This window comes from Sphaeramia orbicularis, chromosome 18 (genome assembly GCF_902148855.1).
Source record: "Sphaeramia orbicularis chromosome 18, fSphaOr1.1, whole genome shotgun sequence".
Lineage (NCBI taxonomy): Eukaryota > Metazoa > Chordata > Actinopteri > Kurtiformes > Apogonidae > Sphaeramia > Sphaeramia orbicularis.
Window position 1 is genome coordinate 20,092,470 of NC_043974.1, and position 16,546 is coordinate 20,109,015.

The 16,546-nt window shown below is 37.7% G+C and overlaps 1 long non-coding RNA gene across 1 annotated transcript; it reads left to right on the forward strand.

Annotated features, from left to right (window-relative positions):
• The first annotated feature begins 949 nt into the window (after positions 1-949).
• On the forward strand, positions 950-16,360 carry LOC115438728 (uncharacterized). The gene is made up of 4 exons (XR_003938139.1): positions 950-986; positions 1,677-1,814; positions 9,038-9,040; positions 16,314-16,360. It is a non-coding gene; the product is annotated as an uncharacterized LOC115438728 (long non-coding RNA).
• The last annotated feature ends 186 nt before the right edge of the window (positions 16,361-16,546 follow it).

Genomic DNA, 16,546 nt, shown 5'->3' on the forward strand with positions numbered 1-16,546 from the left:
CCTGGTGGAGCACCATAGTGAGACTCCCCATTGGGTGAGCACATCCTAGATCAGTGCGGGTGTCATCAGACAGAATCTGCACTCCAACCTACTGAGTGTCTTGGCGAGAAGCGCGTTATCAGACGATCACCCCGGGAGAGCTGCTGAATGAAGGGGAGTGTTGGGATTCACACTGAAGAGGCGGCACACTGACTGTCCAGCATATGTTAGACAGGCCCGCTGAGACGTACACTCACATAAAGATGTAAACATTTACTCACAACACGCATGCTGTTATAAACAACAAATCGTATAATACAGAGCGACTGGGCCAAATAGGCATGTCTTTAGGATAATGGGAAGAAAATTAGATGTAAAGGTATGATCATCGGTACAAAGCTACATATGAAGACTGCATACAGTTGGATAATCAGGTCAAAGTAATTTAGGCTCTGTTCAAAAACTTTTCTTAACCAGTTTTCCTTGACCTTGTTGGAGAACATCATGAGGTCAAAGAAAAAACCATGGCACTGAGGGAATGTGCTGTAGACAGATGTTATGTGGGTCAGCCATGGTGAAGCTACAGTTTTTACCCCTTAGCCAACTTCTGACCAAAGGGGTATTGTAATCGTTTTGTTGTCTGTCTGTCTGTCCATTCAACAACATAATTGCATTATCTGAAGAATGCATTGACATATCTGTGCCAAATTTACACTGTGGATGCATCTTGGCATGGAGCAGAAGCTTATTGAAAATAGGTGACCTTTACCTACTTTTTCAAGGTGAAACAGCCTTGCACAGTTATAATATATGAGTGCTTTCAAATATAAATATGTTTGTAATAAGTTTTACACAAAGACGATCTTTTTTAAAATAATACATAATATATTTGAGATCTTTCACAGGCTGTATATACAAAATAGAACCATATAAACAATCAAATAAGCAGACAAAAAAGTACATTTAAAAACAATGCTTGAATCCATGAAAGTCCTTCCAGATCAGTGGTCTCAAACATGTGGCCGGGGGGCCAAAGGGTCCAGTCGGGCCCTTAGGATGAATTTGTGGATTGCAAAAACTACACTAAAGATATTAATCATTTTAGTTCAAGTTCCACGTACAGACAAGTTCAATCTCAGGTGGGTTGGATCAGTAAAATACTATCATAATAACCTAAAAATACTCACAACTCCAAATTTTTTTCTTTGTACATGTAAACATTTTCATGTCATTTTACTGTATTTACACTAAAACAAACTATCATTTCACAAAAATGCAAATAACCTGACCAAATATAAAACATTTTGAAATGTCTGAAGTACAAGTTTACCAATATTCTGCCTGTTATTCAATGTTTTATGTATTTGTTAATCCACTGTGATCTGTAAGTTGTAATTTACATGTGTAAATGATAAACTGAGACATAATATTGTTAAAATTGCACTGAGTTTTCTTAAGAAATGTCAGTTTGTTCATGTTATTCACATTGTTTTAAAGGATAGTTGGTAGATGTAAACATTTTCATCACATAATTTTACTTTTTTTGCTCTAAAATACAGAGTAAAGTTTGGAGTTGACATTATTTATATATTATTATGTTATTATTTCACTGGTCCGGCCCACTTCAGATCAAATTTGGCTTAACGTGGCACCTGAACTAAAATGAGTTTGACATCCTTGTTCCAGATGATTAATAGTATTGTCAGAATACAGCATATGATTGTGGACCTGTACAGGAAATAATTATGGTGTCTCAGATACCTGCAACAGATAAGTCAAATCTTTGTTCTTAATATAATTAATGAAATGGCCCCACACTTTTTCTAAAATGTCTTGTTTGTCTTTTAAAGTGCATGTGATTATTTTTCAAGTGGTAAACATAAATACAGTTCTTTGAGCCATTTTACTTTGCTCGGTTTGCCCATTTCTTTCCATGACAGAGCGATCACTCTCTTTGCTTGTAATATTCCCAGGTTTATGAGGATTTTCTCATAGTGATTCATGTGAATTTCTTCAGGGTATAATCCTAGTATAAAAAACGTGGGTTCCAACACTAGTTTCACCGATTAATCTCTCCTGTAACATACATACAACGCTTCTCCCCAAAATTCCTTGATTTTTGGACATAAGCATAGACAATGGAACAAAGTGCCCTTATCTTCTCTGCATCTATTAGAGAGATCTGAAATCTGTGTGTTGAATTTGTTAAGTTTTTCTGGTGTAAAATTAAGTCTCATTAGCCAATTAAATTGCAGTAGTTTTAGACGTGTATTGCCCATCTGTGTTTGGGGAAACTCACAAGCTTTCCTCCATTGTTCCATAGTTACCTCCTCCTGTAAATTGGTTTTCCAAGCATTAGGTTTAGAAACAGAACATTCAGAAGATGATGACATAAGCAAATCATACATTTACACAAAGACAATTTAATCTATATTATAGGGCAGTAACTTTCAACAGAACCTTACACTATATTTGGCTCAGGGGGATTAAAAGTGCACAACACGTTATGTTTTAAAGATGGACTACAATGGACAGCCTGGTGAAAAACAAGTCGTCACAGGAAGAGAAATAGGTCTAAATAAAGCTAGAGGCTACTCCATTCATATTTGTTTATATGGATCTGGAATTAGTGTGATTGTATAAAAATATACCCGTACAAGATAAGCATAAACTCATCATCATTATAGCCCTGGAGCCAGGTCCAACCCTCAGGATGTTTTTTGCTACCTTTTTTCCAGTATTATTTCCTGTTATCCTATACATTGAGTCATCACAAGTTGATAACATCCACCCCCAGCTCGGGGCAGTTTGGCCTCAGGGACCAAAAAAAAAAAAAAACGCTTTTTGGGAAAAGCTTCTGGCAAAATGATATAATTGCATATATTAAGGTACTGCAACTGCATAAATGGTCAGATAAGTCTGAAATTTTGCATGGTGTATCCTGACACATAGGGGAAACTATCCGAATAATATTTTGGGGCTTTCTGCTTTTCTATTTTCAAATATCACCCTCAGTATACCCCACAAGACAAAAAAATGTCTGTCAGCCCAATAAATTATCATCAAAGCTGATCATTTTTAAGCATTTTATTATACATACCACTGTCTTACATGGATATGAAAAACTTGATGAGGAGGAGGAGGAAGAGGAAGAAACTGATAATTAAAATCCAGTTCTATCATCGCACTTTTATTGTCAGCTAATGGCTCTCAGCACATAGACATCACACATTTCTTCTATGCAGAGCAGCCAAACTATACTATAATCCTCACACCTACTATGTTAATTTCATGAACACACTGAAGACACTTCCTGGATCAGAGAAATGGTATCAGTGTAGCCAGACCACATATCCCAGACAACTGCTGCCACACTGAGAAAGCAATAAAAAAGACTTCCTAAGTAAATCTTCATTAATAAGTCTTCTGGGACATATTCTAAACTAATACAATACAGTAATAATGTGGTAAAGTACAGCATAGATAAGCAGCAAAAAGGTCTTAGAACCAAAGAAAAGTGTTCTATTTTATGTTTCAGCTGTATTTTAGTGTCTCCATTTGGCTGTATAATGTGTATCTATAGTTAGTAATGTTGTCTCTATTGATGGTTGGCTTCTTGATAACAGACTGCACACCGTTATTGTCATTGTTCATTGTGTTTCCTGGACTTTGTTCTTCAATAAATATCTTATTTGGACACTGGATGTATGGTACTCCACAGTGAAACAACTAAAAATAGGAAAGGAAATTGGACTATTAAAATGGATTTCATTTGATGATAAATTCATACCTGGAAAATTTGATGATAGATTTAAAAGTTGGGCTGAAAAAGGAATTACAGCTGTATGCACGATTATTAAAAAAGGAGAGATGAAAAGCTTCCAGGAGTTAAAAAATATTTATAAATTAACTTATCAGGACTTCTTTAGATACCTGCAAATGAGGGACTATTACGTTAAAGATATTAAAACAAGTGAGGATAAAATACATCCTATCATAAAGCTACTTATACAAGCTTATGGTAATGCTGTCCCAAAAACTGTGTCAGTTTTGTATGGTTGTTTGATGAATTCTAGAAATGATTCAACATTGTATGTTAAAACCAAATTGGAAAGAGAGCTGGGTGAGAAGATCCCAGAGGAGATCTGGTACGATATGTGGGAAACACACCAATCAACATCACAGTCACTTAAATGGAGAGAATTTAATTGGAAAAATGTAACTCGTTATTTCATTACACCTAAAATTAAAAGTAAACAAATGAATACTCAACAGCCGTGTTGGAGACTATGTAATCACATGGATCCAGATCTCACACACACGTTTTGGAAATGCTCAAATATCCAACCCTTCTAGGGGAAGGTTCACTCAGCTCTCTGTGAGGTGTTGGGATGTGCAATCCAAATTCTTGTCTTGTTATGTACCTTGGACATTTGGAAGAATCAGTACATAAAGAAGACAGATATCTTGTCAAGATCCTTCTGGTGGCTGGAAAGAAGGCCATAACAAAGAACTGGCTTAAGACTGATGCTCCGTCTTATAAACAATGGATTTCAATCATAGATGATATACTTGTCATGGAACATCTTACATATAAACTGAAGTTAAAAGAAAATCTCTTTGTGAAAAACTGGGGAGAGTGGCTGACATTCAGAGACAAATGTATCTATTAAGGGACCTTAATATTCTGACACCATCACAGGCTGTTCTTTTCATGTTTTTTTTTTCTCTCCTACTCCTCAACCTGAGGAGACTGTTTTATACTGTTAAAAACTGAAAAATAAAAATTGTTAAAAAAAAAAAAAAAATCTTATTTGGGTACCAGGTTTTGTGTGACTGAACCTTCCTTTGCTTAATCTGTTGTTTTATATTGCACCCTGATACCCTGGTCCACCTGGGGGCGTAACATTACTCACTTATAATGAAATTCACTGGTAAATTATAAATTAAATTCACTGATATTTGAAAATAGAAAAGCAGTAAGCCCCAGAATATTATTCTGGTAGTTTCCCCTGTGTCAGGATACACCATGCAAAATTTCAGACTTATCTGACCATTTATGCAGTTGCACTACCTTAATATATGCAATTATATCATTTCGCCAGAAGATTTTCCCAAAAAGGGTTTTTTTGGCCCCTGACGCCAAACGGCCCCGAGTTGGGGGTGGAGGTTATCAACTTGTGATGGTCCAATGTATGGGAAAACAGGAAATAATAGTGAAAAAAGGTAGCATAAAACATCCTGAGGGGTGGACCTGGCTCCCGATCTAATGTACTGTAGGTTAACATGTTGAAGTAAAAACATCATCTACTTACATTTACAATAACATTTTAACCCACAAGTACACTCTATTCTGATTTGACTGTATTTCCCCTCCTGCTAAAGATCCAGTTTACTGTTTACGGTTTAGATTTAAAGCACCTGTGACTGAAAAAAAAACAAATTAATGAATGATATTCCTACTGGCTGCAATACAACAATGCTCAAAACGAGTAAATAACTATTGCAAGGTAAGCAGGTTCTGCTGCAACATTAACTCCACATTTCACACCAGCAGTTGAGTCTTGTTCAGAGTTCACCGAAGAACCTACGATTTCAAAACATATCATCATATTAGCAAGTTTTGGCATAAGATGGAAACTGCACTTCCTGTCTGTCATGTGGATTTTATTTGTTTTTGTGAACAGAAATTGTGGGACAACATTCTCTCCTCTCCTTTTGTAAAGGATAGAAACCTAGAGCTCCTTTCTTTTGTATTTAGAGAACTCACACTGCTCTTATCATACTTGGACATTTCAGGCAATTTCACTCTATTACGAACCTCCCTAGCAAAAAAGGACTCACTGTAACTGTCTTTTTCTATTAATTCTGTACCAGTATTACAAGTCTAACAATAGCCTGTTTTTACCCATACAATACAGCTCATCAAAAACAATGAATGAATAAAATGTATGTTTCTTTTTGCCTTTTAGTCTTTGTAAACAAAAAAATTATAGTATCAAAAATTGTCAGTATCAGATATAAGATGGAATTCATGGCGGAGGCAGATATTTACCTCTGCCAAGGAGGTTTTGTTTTTGTCGGCATTGGTTTGTGTTTGTCTGTCTGTGTGCAAGATAACTCAAAAAGTTATGGACGAATTTAGAGGAAAATTTCAGGAAATGTTGATACTGGCACAAGGAACAAATGATTAAAATTTGGTGGTGATCGGGGGTGGGGGGGCCTAGTTATACATATTGTGGTATATTTGTTTTCTTTTTTCTTACATTTGAGGAATTGATTTGCACTCATTCAAAGATGATGTCGTCAAGGGTTGAAAGACTTAAAAACAGTTAGGATAACCTGTTACAATATATAACTAGAAAAGCACTCGGAGAGCGCAGACCTCCACTAAGGCAGATCAGTGCCCCCTTCTGATCACCACCAAAATTTAATCATTTGTTCCTTGTGCCAGTCTAAACATTTCCTGAAATTTTCATCCAAATCCGTCCGTAACTTTTTGAGTTATCTTGCACACAGACAGACAAACCAACGCCAGCAAAAACATAACCTCCTTGGTGGAGGTAATAAAGATTTCCTTGGCACCAAAGAGGGTAAATAACAACAAATACAAAATAAACAAACAGAAAATAGCATTAGTATTGCCATCAGGTGTTGGCTAATCTGTCATTTTAAATATTGGTATTGGCCAAGAATTTTCCAATCAGTGTAACTCTAAAAAGTCTGTAAGTGCAAACTGTGGAAAAGGACTTGGAACTGATGAAGTAATGATTGTGGAAGGTTTATCTACAACACAAACTGGTCACATTTTAGAAATAAAATATGCATTGAATTAGGGATGTAAACAATTAATCGACTAACGATTAATTGTCGATAAGAATTTGCTCGATTAAATTATTGTCAGTTAATTGCCCTTGTCTACCCGTCCACACCTGTCCGAAGGCTGCCGGTTTGTCCGCGCTGTGGCGCCGAAGCTGGGATTGTCGGTCATCGAACCAGATCATGGCGTGGATGAGTTAGAATTTCTTTATGGACATGGAGGAGCCAAACACAGACCGACCCATCTGTGTGTGAGAGCGGTGCACCCCCGACTAAATACGTGCACAAATGTGGGGTCTGTATCAGAGCATTTTCCATGGAGGTTGGTCTAGTCCATGGTCAGTGAGACAGAAGCTGAAAACATCCTCCAGGTTCCTGATTCGGGCCACAGGTATGTAATGCATTTGCGAAGTTTCAGGAGGTGGAGAAAAGATAAATGAGCGAAAAGTTTTACTTTCACTTCTGCGGGGGCACGGACTGCACCGTACCCCCATGGTATTAGAAGTAGGACGGGAAGTGATGCACACATGCGCGGTTACCAATCAACACGCATGCATCCCCCAGCCATACTGCGAGCCCCCCCCCCCCAACGAATTCCACAAGAAACACTGATTGTACCCAATGGTACAATAAATCAATCCTTAAGGAATATGACATGCTTTTTTCATGAAGTGTATACACAATATTTATCTTTTATTCTTATAGTATCTTATTTTATTCTTATAGTATCGTATTGAAAAAGAAATTCAGGTTCTCAGGAAAATCGCCGCTTATCAATTAATTGTTAATCGATCAGTAAGGGCAACCAACTAACAATTAATGAATTAATCGATAATTGCAATCTCTACATTGAATGAATTATAAAATGTTGTATATTGTTTTCTGCACACAATAAATTAAGTTTACATCTTCTCAGCACTCGTTACAAAATCTACAATCTCTGAATAGGCAAATACTGTTTTTCCTCTTTGTACTGGATGTTTCCTGCTTCCTTTCAAGTCCACTTTCAGTCTTTATGAAAGATTAGGTTTCCCCATCACATTTGTAAAAGCTGCAAATTAGATTATGATTGGCTCTGAAAGCTTTATGATATTACAAATCCCACAGGTATTTCCACTTCTTAAATTCAGATTTTTGGTGAGCTCAGGGAAACTTTTCGCTTCAGCTCATGAATGTGAGAAAATCCTCAGTGTCAAACCTGAGTCTGCACAGAGATCATTTTACACAGTGAAGGTAAAAGATTACACTGAACACACACTGAAAAATACTTGTTTTAAGTAGACGGGGACTTTAAGTAATATCTCAGAGAAACGAGTTCTGAAAAGCACAATCAGCACAAAGTACAATAAAATCCATGTTAAACTTCAGGTAGAAGCAGGTTGTATTGTAGTATCTAGTCTATTGGACTCACTTGGAAGGTTGTTACTTCTGGCTACTTATGCATTTCCATACTATTCTCAGCTACTCAGTCAGAAACTGTGGCATGCCATCTGTTTGCTCAGTTGTGATGCATTCCTAACTCAATGAGATACGGGTAAAAATAGTAGAATTTAGTGCTGCTTGCATTCGAAGGTACAATATGTGGCCTCAGAGGACCTTTTGCACATGAGACATTTTGTGTTTGCGCAGCAGAAAACCACTGGTGTAAGTAATGACATTAGTAATGGCTCTGTTCCATTTAAGTGTGCCAGCCAGCAAGCATACAAATTACCAAGGCCATGGCACTCACAGACCTAAATTGAATTCAACATATCCCTTTACTGTTATGGCATGTCTTTGTGACTGCAGTAACATGCAAGATTACAATCTGAAAGCTGAAGGTTCACAAGAGCGTGTCGGGTACATCATAGATGTAGGCTGGAGTTGAACTGACGGTCAGTTGGATGATTGATGATTGAAGTTGTGCTTTGTTATATGGGCGAGGGGGGGTGGTTAATATAATAATATAGATATACAGGGAATTCTGTTGATCTTTTCGTCTGTCTGAGGTTTTTGTCCAACCAATTTCTCGAAGACTATTCATCCGATTCCTTTCAAATTTCACAGACATTTTCTTTACTACCAGGAGAGGTGCAGTGCACAATTTATTGGCTGGATTAAAATTTTTGGATGTTTTAACATATTTTTGAAAATTTCAACTAGAGCTGCACAATATATTGTTTGAGCATCGTCATCGCAATGTGCGTGTGCGCAATAGTCACATCACAGGTCCTACTATGTAGGAGGCAAATGAACTCAGCTTGTTCTCATCTAATTTCAGCCCTGGGTACTTGACACACACTGTGCACAGCGATCCACCAATCACAATCCTTCTTAATCAGTTTGCCGAAACAGACCACGACTCCGCACATGGAGTGAGTCGCTGGTAACAACATTGAAAAATTAGCAATGAACAAAGAAAATAACCAAAAACGAAGACTTGGTGCCAAAAAGAAAAGCAACGTCAGTTATCTGGAATTATTTCGGCTACAAGACGGATGATACTGAAACGCATGTTCTGTGTTGACAGTGTGTTACACCTGTCGACACAACAAGAGGTAACTCAACTAATTGTTTGACCATTTACATTGCCACCACACAGCTATTATTATATCCTCTTGAGTATTTTTCATATCGCAATATATATTGCAGGATTGAAAAATATCGCAAAGTCAGTTTTTTCCAATATCATGCAGCCCTAATTTCAACTTGATTTCTTGAAGACTGTTCACCTGATTTGGCAGACTAAGTGTGATCAGATTCAAAGTTAAGACTTGGGCAGAATAATGTTTGTCTGTGTTTGACTGAACTGCCCAAAACAGACAGTAATTTAATTTAGTCTAGGTTACAATTATCTTTAATTTATAATTCCAAATGAATCAATGAGCAGTGTCATGTGGTGGGTATTATTATTGGTAAGCTCTGCTTAGTCTGGTGGTTTTTCTATACTGTCTGCATTCTATAGCCTATATAATACATGTACCTGTGACATGATTACATTAACGATGGATGGATGGATGGATTTCAATCATGTGGTCCTTGAAGTCATTTTATTATTTATTTGTATCAACTTTTTTATTTTATTATTTAACATTATACATTTTGTCCATGAGGTTTTTAAAGCATTGGAACAAACAAATTGACCAAAAGTTACTTAGAAAGTGTTTTATTCTTCAACTACTTCTTCAACTACAACTTACAAGGAATTCTTATTTTCTGTCTATTCTTACTTTAACTAGTAGTGGAATGTTTACATTTTGCTATTTTTACATTTTAAGAACACTGGCCTTGTTCCTGTTGTGCATGAAGAACACTTGGCTAGTGTGTCGACACAGGGATGATGTAACATTTTGATGGTTTAAAAATGTTTTTGTGGTCTTTCACTGAATCTGTTTACATGTACAGTACTGTGCAAAAGATTCAGAAGTATAATGATTTCTCCATCTCTGTGACAAGTTGACTGAAATATAGAGTAGCATTAAAAACCACAAAACCAGAAAAAACCACAACACTGAAGTATCTAGTATTTAGTGTGACCTTTGTACTTAACATATCATGGACTCTTCTGCGCAGACATTCTGAGATTTACTGGTGTTTTATACCAGGTTTCATGTTCAGTGTTCCTTATAGTTTGGGCTACTTTTTATCACAGGAATAGGGATCACGCTAAATGCTGTGTTCTGTAGAAGCCACGTTATCTTTAGTTTTTGTGAGTTTTCATTTATTTACTCCAATTTTTATTCAGAACAGTCTCATAACATATTACACAATCAATGACACAAATCATCATTGGAACAAAGTACACTGTTCTCTTTTTTTTTCTCTGTAAAAGAAAAAAAGGGTGTCAATATTGCTCGCTGAATGGGGAAAAAAAAGTAATTTGTGAGTCTTTGTTACATGAATAATGTCATATAAACATAGACTTTGCAGTGCTTTGTGAAGATCAGTGTTTTTCATGGTCATCCTACTTTGTAGAACAATAGCTTGAATAATACTAAAGATTATATGTGCAAACAAACATATTTACATTTACTTACATGCACTCACATTTATCTGCACGTATAAATGATTGTGGATGTGTCCGTGATGCACACACATGCAAGTTTTTGTGAGTTTTTAACGCTGTACATAATATTACCATCATTTTTTAAAATTCTAGTTTAATAAAGAGACTGAGACATAGATATTATATTAATTACAACAGTGTAAAAATAACACAGGTAAGGGGGCCCTGACACTTCTCCTTAGTACTGTATATGATGCCTCCTATGTGTCATCCTCCTATGTGACTCAAATTTTCTAGATCCTCCACAAATGAGAGGGTTCACTGGGTTTGAGCAAGCGCTTTCTCCATGATTATTGCAATACCGGAAGGGTATTGAGTGCCATCTGCTATTTTATCAGCCGATGTTGTGGTTGTTATCGTAGCTTAGAAGTGCCGCTGGTTAACATGCAATCTATATGCAGAGTAAATGGCCATTCCATACAGTGGAGAACAGCTCTCTAGTAACTTCAGCTGTATTCAAGGACACGATGCAAGCGCATACATCAGTAGGTGACTAAACGGAGGCTAAACAGGCTGACACTGAGCAGTGACCAGCTGTCTGCAACAGGGAAAGAGAAAAAAACCCTGCTACCTGTTCATCTTTTACTTTATATCTGACAGCACGGCACTTGTAGATTGATTCTGTAGTGCTAATGAATACCTTGTGCTCACCGCAGTAATAATCAAGGTTCGGTATTTAACTGAATTAAATGGCAAACAGAGCAGTTTTCATTTAAATGTGGAAGCTTCAATAGTTTGTGATTGTCTGATGCAGCAGGAAGCGCATTTGAAAGAATATTAGTGCTGTAACAGTTTACAGATGGCGACTGATGCTAATAGTAGTCGAGTTATGTATCGTGTATTCTCCAGGCCTAAGAACACAGAGGATTTTGAAGGTTATTTGAAAGCTTTTACCGTAATTTCCAGACTATAAGCCGCTACTTTTTTCACATGCTTTGAACCCTGCGGCTTAAACAATAACGCAGCTAATTCATGTTTTACGGGCTAACAAGCTTCATGCCGCCAGTACATTTAGTCTCGTCACACCAGACCAATGAAATTACCGAACAGGTCACAGTGGACCAGTGAAACCGCTTGAATCACCGTAAATCAAACGCACTCACACTAAATTTTTCAGATCAGTCATTTTGCGCGTCATGCACACACCCTTATCATGGAAAACACACAAAGAAATATATATGAGGCAGCTTTCAAGTTCAAGGCGATCGGTCTGGGTGTCGAAGAAGGAAATAAAGCTGCTGTATGTGAGCTTGGCATTAACGAATCTATGGTGAGACATTGGAGACGACAGCGTGCGGCTTATATTCAGGTGCGCGAAATAGTCTGGAAATTACAGTAACTGTGTTCATAGTTTTACTTCTTTTTTCATTTCAAATAAGAATGTAAGCAATTAATCGACTAGCAATTAATTGTCAATAAGAATTTGCTCGATTAAATTATTAATTGTCGGTTAATTGCCCTTTTCTACATCCTGTCCAAATGGCTGTCAGTTTGTCTGCGCTGCGACGCCACAGCTGGGGTAGCCGGTCATCGAACCATATCATGGTGTTGATGAGTTAGAATCTCTTTAGGGACATGGTGGAGCAAAACACAGACCGGCCTGTGTTTGTGGGAGAGGTACATCCTGGCCTAAATACATGCACAAATATAGGGTCGGTATCAGATCGGAGTGTTTTCCCTGGAGGCTGGTCTAGTCCATGGTCATCTGGACTATCTGGTCAGTGAAAAAGAAGTTGAAAACATCCTCCAGGCTCCTGATCTGGGCCACAGGTATGTCCCACATTATGTCCTGCAGTCACCCCAGTGCCATGGGAAAATTGTGTGTGTGTGTGTGTGTGTGTGTGTGTGTGGGGTGGGGGGGATCTCACTCCATCATGTCAGTGATGCAAAGTCAGAAATGCCCATTTCTTCTAAACTGCCCCTCTTCAGATCCATGTATTATATTGAATTTCTCTGCAGAATTTATTTAGTTCTACTCCATAAATGTCATTGTCTGTAGTGTATCCAATGGTTCAATAACTCAGACTCAGACTTTGTTTATTGTCATTCAATAAATGCACCATCAGTACTTTATTAAACGAAATATCGGTGCTTTGCTCACCACAGTTTCAGTTTACAAATAAAATAAATGAATAAAAATACACCTCGCGAAGTATAAAGTAGTCTAAAACACTGTAAATCAATCATGACGGAATATGACATGCTTTTTTCAAGAAGCATATAAACAATATTTAGCTTTTATTCTTATAGACTCTATCGAAAGACATTCAGGTTCTCAGGAAAATCGCAGCTTATCAATTAGTCGTTAATCGATAACATCAACCAACAAATGATTAATGGATTAATCTATAATTTGCATCCCTAATTTCAAAGATTCTCTATACATTATGCCCATTGCGTGATGATCAGTAAACTGTCAAATAATCACTAATTTGAAGTAATCTGCAGGTTTGTTTGGATTTTTTTTACAATACAGATCTTAAAAGTACAACCACCTTGACAAGCGATCACAAAAGTGCATTGTGCCCTTAATGTCTCCATCACTCTTGATTTTTTTTCAGGGTAGTACTGTGTGAAATAGAGCAGCAGTATTCCCTTTGTGCCCCGCAGGTGCCCGTGGACTTTCTTTTGCTGTGTTTTTCCAAGTGCCTGTATACAAAGCCAGGTGCCAGTTTGTAAGATTTACCTGCCTGGTTGTCTTTGGGGATTTCAAACAGAGTGGGTTCCTTCGAGAGCAGCCCCCCTCTGTCATAGATGCTGCCCTGGGGTGCATGATCACACACACACGGTTATACACTGAACAGTACACACAAATGCATCACACAGCCCATTTGAACTTGTAGTCGCAGGAAAATAAACAAAAGTTGTATTTGCTCACTTGCATCCACACGTGCACAGATAACACACTCAGACACAATGCTCATAATGTGCATGACAGCGGCGGCTGCTGAATTGGTGCCATCACTGATTGTCTATCTAACTAGTGATGTCATATTTCTTGTGAAAGCCAAGTTCTCGGGCATGTTTACAGCAAAGTGTTTTGCCAGTGGGGAAATGATGCCACAGTTTTGTTTTAGGCTTTTTCATCTTTAATTTGATGAATGTCAAGCAGAGCGGGGAAGAAACAAAGCTCTCTCTGTAGGAGGAACAGTAAGTTTGATGTGTGGAGGGTGATGAGTTCACAGAGTTTCGCTTGGCAATATTTGAGATTTCTTATCGTAGCGTGATCCATGCATGTGTGCTCGTCATAATCTGAGGCTCGGTGTGCCAACGGGAGAAGCGGCCACGGGGTACAAACTCACAGTTGGAAGGGAGATTGGATGATGAAATAGGGAGGAAACACCACGCAAAATGGAGTTGAGAAGTTGTCGTTTTTCTCTCCTTCCTTTACCTTTACTAACCTCTGCTCCAGATTCACAAACAGTACCTTTGATTTGATACTGTGTCTCTGTGTACGTTCTGATTCAATCCCTGTGGAGGAAGTGCTTTACAGGCTTTTGAGTCACTGTTCTTAAACTTGATTACAGACGAAAGTTCTTCTCCTTTGGGAACAGTTGGAGCAGAATTGTATAAATCTCATGCACTGCTCACATTTACCTCAATGAGAGTTGAAGGATCACGTTAGTTTGTATTAATGTCTGCATTTTGTCGTCATTACACAGTGATGACACGTTTGGCGTACAGTCATTTTCAAAAGTTCACATCCACGTCTCCATGACAAAGATGGTGAGGGTCAGAGGGGTTATATTTTCTTATGGTCTGTCTGTTCAGTTCTCGTGAATGTGATAATGCTTCAACACATTATCTTCAAATTTGGCACAAACATTAAACTGATTAGCATTCTGTCCAAAGGTCAAAGGCGCTGTTTTTTTTTTTTTTTTTTTTTTTTACCGTAACTCAAGAATTCATTCTGTCAAAATTTCACATTATGTGGCAGGATAACATGATGAAGTAGGGATGTTTTATATCCAAAAGGTCATTCTGACACCATAATATTCTGTAAAAACACTTTTCTGGTCATCAATCAACCTCCCAGTGCTCTGTAAATGAAAAGAGCGACAGGATTGTTTCTCAATGGGGATGATTCACTACAATTTTACACGTCGATACAGTGACAACTTTTAACAAAATGCTCTTAATATTGTTTATAAAATTCCGTCAAAGTCTTCACTGCATACTGTATATTATATGAGTTTGGACAGATGTGGAAGTAAATTGCAACTGTAGGGCGGTAACTGTGGTTAATTCTAGCTTTAATTTATTTTGACCATCAGCCCTAACATTCTGACCACTGACAGAAGTGGTAATAATATTGATTATTTCATTACAATGATACCTTTTAATATAAAAGGCAGCAAGTTGACATTTAGTCATTGAAGCTGATGGGTTGGAAGCAGCAAAATAAGCAACGTAATGAACTGAGTGACTTTGACCTGGTCCATATTGTAGTGGTGTTGACTGGGTCAGAGCATCTCCACAGCTCCAGGTCTTGTTGGGTGTTCCTGGTCTGTAGGGGCTAGAACCGACCAAAAATGGACTAAGGAAGGACATCCCAACCTCAGGACTATTGATCATCTGTGGGAGGTTTTGGATAAATAAATCTTATCCATGGAAGTCCACCTCTACATCCAGGACTTCAGGGATCTGCTGTTAACATCTTGGTCCAGATACCACAGCACACCTTCAAGGGTCTGGTGGAGTCTAGGCCTGGGGTCAGAGCTGGTTTTGTGGAAAAAGAGGAACTATACAATATTAGACAGGTGGTAATGATGTTCTGATCCCATAGACCAGGGGTGCCAAACTCATTTTAGTTCAGGGGCCACATTCAGCTAAATTTGATCTGAAGTGGGCCGAACCAGTAAAATAATAACATTATAATATATAAATAATGTCAACTCCAAAATTTTCTCTATGTTTTAGAGTGAGAAAAGTAAAATTTAACAATGAAAATGTTTACATCTACAAACAAGAAGCACTCGGAGAGCGCAGACCTCCGCCAAGGCTGATCAGTGGCCCCCCCCGTGTGCCCCCCCACGCCAAGGAGGTTATGTTTTTGCCAGGGTTTGTTTGTCTGTCTGTCTGTTTGTCTGTCCGTTAGTGTGCAACATAACTCAAAAAGTTATGGACAGATTTTGATGAAATTTTCTGGTCTGCGCCCCCCCCCCCCCGTGGGCCCCCCCACCCCCGATCACCACCAAAATTTAATCATTTCTTCCTTATCCCATTTCCAACAAACCCTGAAAATTTCATCCAAATCTGTCCATAACTTTTTGAGTTATGTTGCACACTAACGGACAGACAAACAGACAAACAAACAAACCCTGGCAAAAACATAACCTCCTTGGCGGAGGTAGCTATCCTTTCAAACAATGTGAATAACAAGAACAAACTGAAAAAATAAGTGTAATTTTAACAATATTCTGCTTCAGTTTATCATTTTCACATGGTCATTATAGCTTACAGACCACAGTGGATCTACAAATACACAAAACATTTAATAACAGGCAGAATATTGTTAACATTGTACTTACTTCTCTTAAAACATTTCAGGTTGTTCATATTTGTTCAGGTTATTCACATTTTTTTTGTGAAATTATACTTTGTTTTAGTGTAAATACAAGAAAATATTTACATTTACTAAGAGAAAAAATTTGGAGTTGTGAGTATTTATAGATTAGTATGATAATATTTTACTGATCTGAC